The following is a 13,019-nucleotide window of genomic DNA, read 5'->3' on the forward strand; positions in this document are numbered from 1 at the left end:
TATCTGTAAAGTAAATCAACAGAAATTACAAACTGAATCCATTACAGATGATGCTAACAATTCTCATCACAAAGATTCTGAAATCTTCCACCAATTTTAAACACTTACAAAAATCTATACACACCAGAATATTCTCCATCTCACTATGGAATTCTACACTCTCTACCCTCTATACAGAAATCTCTTCATCCACAATTGGATTTTTCTACCTAAGAATCTGATATCACGCAAACAGATCTTCATACTGCATTACTTACACACAAAAAAAGATATATGTCCGGAGCCCGATGGTTTCACACCTGAATTTTAAACACATTTCTCAAAACTACTCCTCCACAAATTACATACCCTTATTCAGGCTTTCATCCATTCTTCTACATCCTCATGTTTCTTTCAGGACACTCTGATTTGTTTTATTCCGAAGGAAGGAAAAACCTGCAATATTGCAAAGATTATAGACCAATGTCTCTTGTTAATATTGACTGCAAAAGTTTTTCAAAAGCATTAGCCCTACGATTAGAACCCTTTCTTCCTAATCTTTTAGAAAAAGAACAATTGGGTTTTTAAAGGAAGATGCATTTCAGATAATACTCAATTGTTCTTTGATATGTATTCAAAATCCACAGGTCTTACTGAACCCTTAGCAGCTATTGCCTTAGATAATGGAAAATACTTTTGATCATGCTATTTGAAAATTCTTATTTCATACCCTTAATTGGTCCGGTTTTGGCCTCAAAATACTGACCCTCATTTCCCTTCTTTTCACCTTCCCTCGAGCAGCTATCTACATAAATGGGTAACTTCTCCCCATTTTATGTTGAACAGGTGAGTCCATCAAGGCTTCCTCTTTCCCCTTTCCTTTTTAATCAAGCCTTAGAATCATTCTTATCCTGGCTCAGACAGAACACTGACTTACATGGTTTTACATATAACACTCAGCAAATTAGGCTGGCAGCGTATGCTGATGATCTTTTCTTATTTATGTCATCTCCCCAGTCCTCAGTCTTTGCTTTCTCATCTGAGGTAGCATCGTACACCTTGCTATCTGGATATAACCTAAATAATGGGAAATATTACCTCTAAATAAATTCACTTGTAAACATGATTTCATATCCTCAAATTGGCATTGGAAACCTCCACAAATTAAATATCTTGGTCTTCCTCTTACCCCATACTCTTAAAACATCAATTTCTGCAAATATATATAAAAGTATCAATAAATTAACGTAATTAACTAATCGTTGGCATCCCTTCAATCTCTCATGGTGGGGACATTTTGACATGATCAAAATGATGTTGGTACCCATTATTCTCTGTATCATCTCTAACATTCCATGACACACCCCTCTTATGTTTTACACGAATACACTCTCCTCTTTTTTATGGAGTAATAAATGTCCTAGCATGACCTTATTAAAGCTGAAACATCCCAAACTGAAGGTGGAGTAAATTTCCCTGACTTTCCAAAATATCATAAGGCATATTTATTGAGACAATCCACACATTGGATCACTTCCTCAGTAGAATATTGCCCGTAATGGGATGATGTAGAGCGCAACTTCCTATCACCCTTCTCCTTTAAAGAATAAGTAACATTTACACATAAACCTCAAAAACTTTCCACCCCCACTTGTAGGTTATCAGATAGTGTAATGTCAGACACCCCTAAAGGTCTTCACAATTTTCGCCACTCCACCATTTGGTATAATCAGTTTATACAAATAACCAATAGACCTATATTGGAAATCCCAGAGAAAGAGAGAGCTGATGTTTGTCAATCAACTACTACCTCAAGAATCTCCTATCTCTTTTTCACAAGCTCAGGCACTTTTAGGACTCTCCCCATTTAAAAATAAGTTCCACATTTCACAAAATACCACCCTTAAGGCATTCACTACCTTTAAATCAGATTTCATTTCTACACCAATTTTGCACAATCCTCTTGGTGAGTTTCTTCACACTAATCCAAAAGCCTCTACCATGTATTCATATGTACAAAGTATTTCTGTTATTAGAACTAATACAGATAATGAATTATCATGGGAACAAGTATTAACCGTCACTGGGTCCATATCCATATGGAAACAGATTTGGATCAAAATTTAAAAATCCTGAGCACCAAACACAACACAAACACTATTTTACATATATAATAGAATACGTCTCAGTCAATATCCTTACACAAAATAAAATCAGATATTTCACACTCTTGCCAGACACGTTCAGCACAGAATTCTGACTTAAAACACTTACTTTTTATGTGCCCCTCCATTTCTACTTTTTGGTCAAAGGTCTGTGAATAAATGAACTCCATCTTTAATTCAAATGTGTCTTTCTGCATTCCTAATGTGTTTCTGGGGAGTGTTTCAGATGACTGGGCAGATGTACCCTTCATTGTTCAAATATTAAACTTGTTATTGGCAGTTGTTTTTCAGAAATCACACAGAATTGGAAAAACGTTACTCAACGTTATCAATTATCATTTAAAGTAAGGTGGCATGCAGTTCCACAACCATAGATTAGATAGAGCTTATATGCACCAGCTATTGCTTGTATCAAAGCAGAAAACCCTATGGTGTCCGGTAGCATCTTTTCTTAACAAATCTGCCAAAGCATCGGAAGCTCCTTTGCCTAATATACAAGAAAACCTTCAAACTCCATGACCTTCCACGTTTGATAATATTATTTTTTGTCAAATATATTTTACTACATATACATTTTTACTTCTTTTATGTACTCTCATCATACTATAACTTGCCTCCCTCTCTACCCTTTCCCCTCTCGTTATTATATCTTAGTACTGACTTTTTATATTCTAGTGTAATCCATACTTTAAATATTGAATATTTTTTGGCTCTATCTTTATTATTATAGTAAACTTCTACTTTTGAAAACTAAACAATGCACTACCTATCACAAATTCTATATCATATTTTTTCCTTAAGGTTCAATGATTAGGATGTTGTTAACTGGTCTCATTATCTATTCATAAACTAATGGTGATGCATACTATTTGTGGACTGTGAAGTGAATATATTTTGTTTAAAAAAAGGAGATTTTGTGTTACATGTGTTGTTATATTGTAATAAGTAAAAACATATAACTACATCAACACGTTGAAGCAGAAGCAAATATGATAAGAGTAGCATAGGTGAGTGTGTTGCCTCTTTGATCCATTTTCCCACTTTCAAAACAATAAATACCTTGGGGATACCTCAGGAAATAGGAAAATGTTTATTCAAAGTACAAATGTACACCAAGGTAGCACATAGAGCCACTGCAATGTGAAGGGCTTGGGAACGCTTCCTGCTTCACAGATATTTTCATGCTGACAGTTCTTGAAAGAGTCACACCTACACAAGTATGTGTATGTCTTCATGCCGGTGGACATAACAATGTAAAAAAGTAGTGTGTGTTGTTGGTAGCTGCAAAACACTGATTGGACTATGAATAATGCCTAGACTGTATCGGTTGCCAGCAACATTATATTGGCATACAGCTGCATGAGCCTTAGTTTTGCCATACTCTCAGTGACACCACTATTTTCTTAGCTGGTACATCTTGGCATGAAAACAACAATGACAAAGTCTGGCTTGAAGGTATTAAAAATTATGATCTGCAGAGCACCACGCTTCAAAAGCAAGCATTCAAGTTACTGCTCCAGCAATCAATTTACCTAATGTACATGAAGTGTGTGTTTTTGTGTATCCCTAAATAGACAAACAAACAGACACAAGCCTCCATAATAAGTTGGGTAAAATAGGACAGAGTACTTTCCAGGTGAGTTATTTGCCATTGTTAGAAATGGGGTCTTTGGTTGGCAGTCAGGTTGCCCCTTGTCCAAGCAAGGACCCTCACTCTAGTCAGAGAGAATCACCCTTAGCTAACCCCTGCTTAGCCCCTTGGTAACTTGGCACGAGCAGTAGGCTTAACGTCCGAGTGCTAGGTGCAAACTATTTGTATCAACACACACAGTAACTTAACGAAAACACTACAAAATGACACACACAGGTTTAGAAAAATAGGAAATATTTATCTAACCAAAACAAGACCAAAACAAAAAAATTCCACAATACACAAGTCAAGTTATCAATTAAAAAGCAAAAAAAGAGTCTTCATGTAGATTTAAACACACACTAACACCGTTAGGGTGAAAATGTACCTTGGGCGTGTCAAAAATAACCCTGCACGGGCAAGTGTGCGTCAAAAAGGGCTTGCGATGTGTCGATTTCACTCACGAGTCAGACCTTGCGTCGTTTCTCCTTTCGTCGGGTGGTGTGCATCGTTTCTTCTCTCCTCAGGAGTGTGATGCATTGATCCCCTCAGCACTCTCGGGTCCGGGCAGGCCTTGCAGTGTTTTTACACCCCCATCGGTGTTTGCGTCAGAAATCCAGCTGCATGATGATCCGAAAACCACACAGTGCGGGTTGCAATCTCACCAGCCTCCGCCAGCGATACTGTGTGTCATTTCCCCAGCTCCGTGCATCGATTCTTCGGCTGCATTACAGGCGAGCGTCGATTTTCAGCTGCAAGGCCGGTGATGCATCACTTTTTCAGCCGCAGATCGGAGTCGCGTCAATCTTTTCCCCAAATGGCGTTCTGTGCGTGGATTTCGTCCTCTTAGGCTGCCAGCTTCTCCTTTCAGGGTCCCAGGAACTGGATGGGCACCACTTGGCAGGATAGGGGGTCTCTCCAGAGACTTCAGGTGTTGGCAGACAGAAAGAAGTCTTTGCTGCCCCTGAGACCTCAAACAACAAGAGGCAAGCTCTAAATCATGCCCTTGGAGATCTTCACAAGATGGAAGGCACACAAAGTCCAGTCTTTGCCCTCTTACTCTGGCAGTAGCAGCAACTGCAGGATAACTCCACAAAGCACAGTCACAGGCATGGCAGCTCTTCTTCCTCAGCTCTTCAGCTCTTCTCCAGGCGGAGGTTCCTGTTGGTTTCCAGAAGTGTTCAAAGCAAAGTCTCTCTTGATTGTGAAATCCTGACCTGTCCAGGCCAGACCCCAGACACTCACCAGGGGGTTGGAGACTGCATTGTGTGAGGGCACGCACAGCCCTTTCAGGTGTAAGTGACTACTCCTCCCCTCCCTCCTAGCACAGATGGTTCATAAGGAAATGCAGACTACACCCCAGCTCCCTTTGCGTCACTGTCTAGTGTGAGGGGCAACCAGCCCAACTATCAAACTGACCCAGACAGGGAATCCACAAACAGGCAGAGTCACAGAAAGCAAGAACATTTTCTTGTTCTAAAAGTGGCATTTTCAAACACACAATCTCAAAATCAACTTTACTAAAAGATGTATTTTTAAATTGTGAGCTCAGAGATCCCAAACTCCACATGTCCATCCACTCCCAAAGGGAATCTACACTTGAATCAGATTTAAAGGTAGCCCCCATGTTAACCTATGAGAGGGACAGGCCTTGCAACAGTGAAAAATGAATTTAGCAATATTTCACTGTCAGGACATATAAAACAGATTACTATATGTCCTACCTTAACCATACACTGCACCCTGCCATTGGGACTACCTAATGCCTACCGTGGGGGTGCCTTACATGTAAGAAAATGGAAGGTTTAGGCCTGGAAAGTGAGTACACTTGCCAAGTCGAATTTACAGTTAAAACAGCACACACAGACACTGCAGTGGCAGGTCTGAGACATGATTACAGAGCTACTTATGTGGGTGGCACAACCAGTGCTGCAGACCCACTAGTAGCAGTTGATCTATAGGCCCTGGGCACCTCTAGTGCACTGTACTAGGGACTTACTAATAAATCAAATATGCCAATCATGGATAAATCAATTACATACACATTTTGTTAAGGAGCACTTGCACTTTAGCACTGGTTAGCAGTGGTAAAGTGCCCAGAGTAACAAAAACAGCAAAATCAGAGTCCAGCACACATCAACAGCCTGGGAAACAGAGGCAAAAAGTTAAGGGAGACCATGCCAAGTATGAAAGGTCTAAATGACAGGTGTAGTATATTCCTCCTATTCTGAGGCTTTAATTTTTGTAAAACAGGGCAGATTTAAGATTTCTCAAGTACTCATTTAAATATGCTATGGACCGGGGAGAAACCATGGTCCTCATCATTCTCGACCTCTCCAGAGCATTCAACAGTCTCTTACCACACATTTACCTGAAGACTCCAGAAGCTCAACATGCAATGTCCCATACTCAAATGGATGAACTACTTCCTCATGAAAAGCATCCAAAAAATCCGTTTGGCACCCTCTGTATCATAAACCAAGTACCTGATCTGTGGACTCACCCAGCGATCATTCCTCAGCAAGACATTGCTCCACATCTAAATGACACAGCTCGCCAAATTCATTTGTTCCTAAAAAAACGCCATCATCTTTCATGCGAACAACCCCCAACTCATCCTCTATCTGCCAGACACAACAACTCCCACCAAAACAAACTTTCCAATCAGCATGACCATTATAGTAGAATGGATCTGAACCAACTGTTTGAGGTTCAACTCATACAAGAAGGAAGTACTGGTCTGTAGAAATAAGAACTCCCTATGGGATGCCACCTGGTGGTTGACAGAACTAGGACCAACACACACTGACCACACTTGACCACACTTGAAATCTGACGATTATTCTGGATGACATGCTCAACATGACTGCACATGTCAACGCAGTAAGCTCCACCTGCTTCCACATCCTACAGATGCTGCACAAAATCTTCAAGTGGCTGTCAAGAATATCAGACAAACCATCATGTAAGCCCTCATCACAAGCAGACTTGACTACTGCCACATTCTCTACATCAAAATACCCCTGCAGCTCCTGTACATACTTCAGACCATTCAAAACACCACTGCAAGACTCATACTCAACCTTCCACACCACGCTCATGTCTCCCCTCAGCTTGGAGAGGTCCACTGGCTTTCCATGCACAAACACAGCAGTTCAAACTCTTCTTGCATACCTACAAGGCCCTATACTGCACTTTGCCAGCATACCTAAACAACCCCATACAATTCTATCAACTATCCAGACACCTACTTTCTGTCTCACTCTCACCTGCACACAACCCCTGCAATAAAAAAAGAAGAGCAAAAGGGTGTTTGTTCTCTTATATCACATCTAAAACATGGAACAAACTCCCACAACACATCAGAGGCACCTCCTCACTTCTAGAATTCAGCAACAAGCTGAAAACCTGGCTCTATGAATAAGTCTATGGGGAATAAATGCACACACACCTGCTCAAGCACAACATAGCATAACATAACATAACCTATAACATAACATAACATAACATTGTCTTGCAATACATTAAGCGTCGGTTGGCCGACATTGTCCTACTCAAGAAAACCCACAAAATGGCAGTACATGCAGGATACACAGCTGGTTCGAGGGGCACAGGTGTTCTGATGTGCTCCCACTTACCATTCACCACCAATGGTTAGACAAGAAGGGATGCTATGTAGTTCTCTCTGGTACCTGTGGGGGAACGAGGAAAAATGTCTGTTCTTTTAATATTCCCCCAACCTCCACGACCAATTGCTATCCGTGCTTGTAGACTTTTTGCTCCAAATACCCGATGGCATACTAATATTAGGGGGAGGGACTTTAACCTGGTGCTCTGCGAGGAATGAGAACACCTACCCACGAGGAGGGCTCGACCTCACATCACCCACTCCTGGACTTCCTTACAGCTTTTGGCTTGATAGATCACTGGCACACCCAATATCCCACCTTGCAACAGTTTATACACCATTCTGGGGCACACGGCATCCTCTCCCAAATTGACCTCCTCCTTACCCTCAGACACCACTGATATTCTGAAGTAAAACACTTAGCTAGAGGTGTTTTTGATCACTCGCCCATCTAAATGGCTCTAGACGAGGTATAAACCCCATCAACTGCGAGATCCTGGTACCTTAAAAACCCACTCATTAGAGAGGGTGCTATAAGAGTGAATCCTGGGGAGACTCACCACAAACCCTATGGGAAGCATACAAGACAGTGGTCAAGGGTCAAGGTCTTTCCCTGATAGTGGGGCACAAAAAGATAAACAAGCCAAGCTTGAGACTCTCGAAAGAGAACTGCAGGATCTTCAGCAAGCTCTTATTTCCCAAGTCTCTACCACCACTAAACATACACTGAAGTTAAAGCAAAAAGAGTTTAGGGATGCTGCCACAGAGGCCGCCAAGGTGAGTCACAAGCAATGCAACACCGTCTCTATGAAGTCGGTGACAAGGCCAGGAAAGTCCTGGCCCGGGTCTCTAGAAGGGAACAGGCAAGTTGACAGATTTCAGCAATATACTCACACACTGATGCACGTATAGATGACCCCCAAGAAGTGGCAGAGAATTTTGCTGCTTACTACACTCACGGAGGATGCCAGGAAGCTCCTGACAGACATACACTTCTCAACATTTGACTTGACTGACAAGGACCTTCTGAAAGAGGAGTTAACAGAGACCGAGATTACACAAGCCATACCAGACCCCAGCCCTGGCAAGCCCATTGGTCCAAATGGTATGCCAGTAGAACTGTATAAACTAATGGTGGCAAAACTTGTTCCCCATTTATTGGGCATGTTCTATGACTCCAGACAATCAGGCTCATTGCCTAGAGACCAGTAAATGGATACCATTGTGGTCATACCCAAAGAGGGAAAACCACCAGATGACTGCTTTCCGTACCGGTCTATCTCCCTGCTCAAACTTGAAGCCAAGATCCTTGCCAAGTTGCTGGCATCTCACTTACTCAAAGTAGTTATTACCTTCGTCCTCCCAGACCAATCGGGCTACATACCCGCTCGCAGCACCACTCTAAGTCTGTGCTGCTTTCATGGGGTACTGTGTCAGTCTCATAACATTCGGAGGGATGCATTAGTACTCTGCCTAGTTGGTAAATTGGCATTTGACACCTTTGAATGGCCAGATATGTTTGATGTCCTGGTTTAGGTCCCTGCTCCGTCAGTTAAGTCAGATTGCACTACACACAACCATTGGCCCAAGTCAGAGTAAATGGGGTGGTGTCGCAGGTGTTCAACCTCTGCTGTGGCACCCGATAGGGCTGCCTCATGTCACCATTGATCTTTGCTCTCACGCTGTAGCATCTGGCGGCTTTTTTCAGACAAGCCCCTCTGGTCAGAGGTCTTAATTGGGGAGAGGACTGAGAAAATAGAATATCATTATATGCAGATGACATCCTTCTTTACGTTACAGACCTTGACAACACACGCAACAGACTAATTCAAATCATTATGACTTTTAGCCATTATTCAGGCTATACTATAAACTGGGGGAGGTTTCTACTATGTCTCCAGAGCACCCTGATTGTCACAAGACTGTGAGGCATCAGCTGCAGAAGACGGTTTTCGCTACCTGGGAATATACATCACCAAAGACTCTGACTTGTTCTACACCAAAATCCTCTTACCCCGTTAACTAGGCTGAGGCGTGATGTTGAACATTGGCGGTCTCTACCTCTGTCACTTTTAGGCAAAGCAGCCCTCTTTAAAAGGATATCCTACTTCAGGGCAATCAGTTCAGAACTTAGAACACTACTCTGAAACAGGGTCCAGGCCAGAAGAGCACTACACAAACTCACCAGGGGATAGTACAATAGGGAATTATCCCTTCTGGACATCCAGAAATATTAAGGAGCAGATCAGCTCACTACCATTAACTGTTGAGTTCACATCCCCCCACATGAACCTGTGTTTCACATGGACAGATTTCTTATGGAGCCATTGGGTTACCTGAGGGCCCTGTATGACCCCTAACCACGCCCCAAATAGCTGGCCCTACAGCCACAGAAGTCACTATTTGGCATACTGCCCCAAATTCATTGGGATGGAAGGGCAAAGTAACGGAAGCAACCCCCTTGTGGGACACATCATCACTGAGCACCATGGGTACACTGCAGGGATTTGATAAAAAGTACATTATCGATCACTCCAGGGTGGGGGACCACTGGAAGCACGGTTAGGTAATCCGATAGTCAGACCTAAGATCAGACTACCAACTTGCATCCTGTAATATTTACTGCTATTTTCAAGTATGCCAGGTCCTTATGGCAATATTGCCGAAGGGAACACCCCCTGCTTGAGTCTTTGCCCCTAGAAGACTACTTATTGTATGAATACATGCCCCAAAAAGCGATCTCCCTAACATACAGGAAGCTACTGAGAAACACCCCTCACACCTTAATGCACCTAAGGGAGAACTTGGTATATGACCAGAAGAAAATGGAGGAGGATAAGTGAGAGGAGGCCCTGGTGTCCTCATGGGAGGGAGCCATACGGGTGCAGTTTAGGCTAGTACAATTAAATATACTTCATAGAACATATTATGCCCAAGCCCTATTGTTTAAAATGGGCTGGGCAGGGGAAGGACTACCGATGCGGATGTGGATACCCCGGTACGTTACACCACAATTTGTGCGTCTGCCTTATAATCCAAACCTTCTGGTCAGAGGTGGTGGAGTATAAGAGTGCAGTAAAAGGAAGTTCCCTCATGGCATCCGTGCAGTGGTGCTTTTTGAATAACTGGGGAGAGACTGAGGTGACACGTAAAACACAGATATGGTGGGCACTGGGTCTAGTGATGGGCAAATGCAACAGCGCAAGACTCTATGGGGCAGACTAACCACCCTAGTCGGAAAACTGGAAAAAAGATATGGACTGGATCACGCTAACCGAAAGGGTGGTGTATGAGGGTTGTGGGTGTTCCAGCAAATAGACAAAGATCTGGGGACCTTGGAACATCTACAGGGGAGGTATCTGTAACAACCTTACTTTTCTTGGACCCCCAAGGGCGGATTCGGGTGCTCAGGGGCTCCATAAGATTGCCAACTGATATTTAGATATACTGGAATAAGGGGAGAGAGGTCTGGAAACAATGCAAGGATTTTGTTTATAATTTAATCAATATGCTGTCATGGATTGTCTCCACTGATTGCCTTGTTAATAAACAGATGAATAAAAAAATAACATAAAATATAACATATCAAAACATCACATCACATAACATGACATAACAGCATAATATAACATGTCAAAACATAAATCAGTATGCCCTTTTGCAAATAATTGATAAGGAACACACAAAAGACATAGAGAAAACACAGATAAGGCACAAAACATCATTAATGCAAATCCTCTCACACATACAACACTACAGTGTGACAGATGGTTTTTGAATTTGCGCATACCATGGCAAATATTTTTGCATTTGTGAATATGAACATGAGAATAAAACACACAGTCCCACATATACACAAACAAATTACATACAACATACACTCAAAGTTGACTTGACCTTTTCACACGTTATCAAACAGTGGTGTAACAATGCACCCAACAGACAAACAACATACACTCTGAGGTTTATTACTGGGAAAAATCATGCAGATGTTTGTGAACACTTAAAGGCACACAAAGCACAATACTGAAAAATAAAAAAGAGCTACTATTAGGACATTTGGGTCCTAGGGAATCAGGTGGAGGCTGTACTGCAAACAGAGGGTTAGAAAATGAGAAGATGGTTTAAGATAACATTTTTCCACTCATAATCTTCAGAACCTGAGCAGAGTGTGGCACAGTTGCAGTGACATTTAAGTAATCTGTACAACAGTTCCTTGATGCAGAAGAAGGTGGTCTATCTAGGTACATAGTCTGTGCAGTTGCATTTATTTTGACCACAACAAAAGGGTAAGATCTAGTACCATCCTGTCAAATGCCCAGCACTGCACCAAATCCCACTCCACACTGTCACCAGCCCCACAGGCATCTCTCAGGAACTGGCCAACACCCACTGTGTGTGGCCTTTAGCCCCTCAGGCTCCTCAGATGACCTGGCCAATGCCCACTTGCAAATACCCCTTTACCTTTGTCCATCATATTACCATTGTCGCACTTATCACAGCTTGTTTATATCTCAATTCCATGCACTGGCCTAAATTGCTCACAGCATACCATACATTTAAGAAATTGAATTATTAGTTATGAAGGCTGTGAGTCATGGGCAAGTAATAAGCCTGCAATTGTCTTCTTACTGTGGACCAAGTAACACATTATAGCATTTGACTCTCTCAGGATAGCGAAGCAGAGCAGTCTAAGACCTATCCGGGGAGGTGGTGTGGTTCAGCAATCTCAATTTACTGGCACACAATATCAACACTCAATAAAGTATTGTGAAGTGTGTGCTTTCTCTTTTAAAAAGGAAACATACTTTTAGTACACACACTACTAATGCTTCAAATTAAATTACAAATATATTCATCAGGTACACGAGAAACACCTTTGATTCCATCATATCACATTTTAACTCTAGTGAGTCTTGAACATCATGATTATAATGTCCCCCACCTATACCAAATGCAGCATCATAAGGAGGGGTCGTCTGATCTAATGCAAGTGTCCTGGCTTTGTCAGGGTGTCACCACCTTAATTATTAGACACATGTCATAATTCACCATGATATCTCCATTATACCAATGGGGACAATAACCTCATGTATATGTGTTCATTGTAAGCATAGGCATTGCATTGTTTATCATTACGATTAGCCATAAAAGATTGCAATGCAATGCAATAATAAACATGTGTGTCAGATTAGTTTCTTTGCTGTTTACAGGCTACATAATGTAGCCATAGAGCCAACCACCAGAGTTTTCCAACACTGCAGAGCCCACGAGCAAAAGGTCCAGTTCTGGGAGTGCTTAAGTAAACAAACAACTCTCCTGGGCTCATGAATTCAATCTACCCTAACACGTATGGCAAGTTTGTAAAAACAATTCTGAGGACCACCCACAACGCTAAATAATCAGTACACCCAAGAGAGTGGCAGCAGACCAAATATAACTGCATTTGTCCTGTGTTCCTGAACAGTTAGCACATCAATTTTATATATATTTGTATTCACTCGCTAAGAGCACCTGCTGCCAAGATGCAATCCTAAGACCAAGGATATAACAATTAGCCCAAATAGTGTGCACCACAGACAATAAACAGACAAAAGATTTCCATTCAGATTTTTAA

Source organism: Pleurodeles waltl, chromosome 12 (genome assembly GCF_031143425.1).
Source record: "Pleurodeles waltl isolate 20211129_DDA chromosome 12, aPleWal1.hap1.20221129, whole genome shotgun sequence".
NCBI classification, from domain to species: Eukaryota; Metazoa; Chordata; class Amphibia; order Caudata; family Salamandridae; genus Pleurodeles; species Pleurodeles waltl.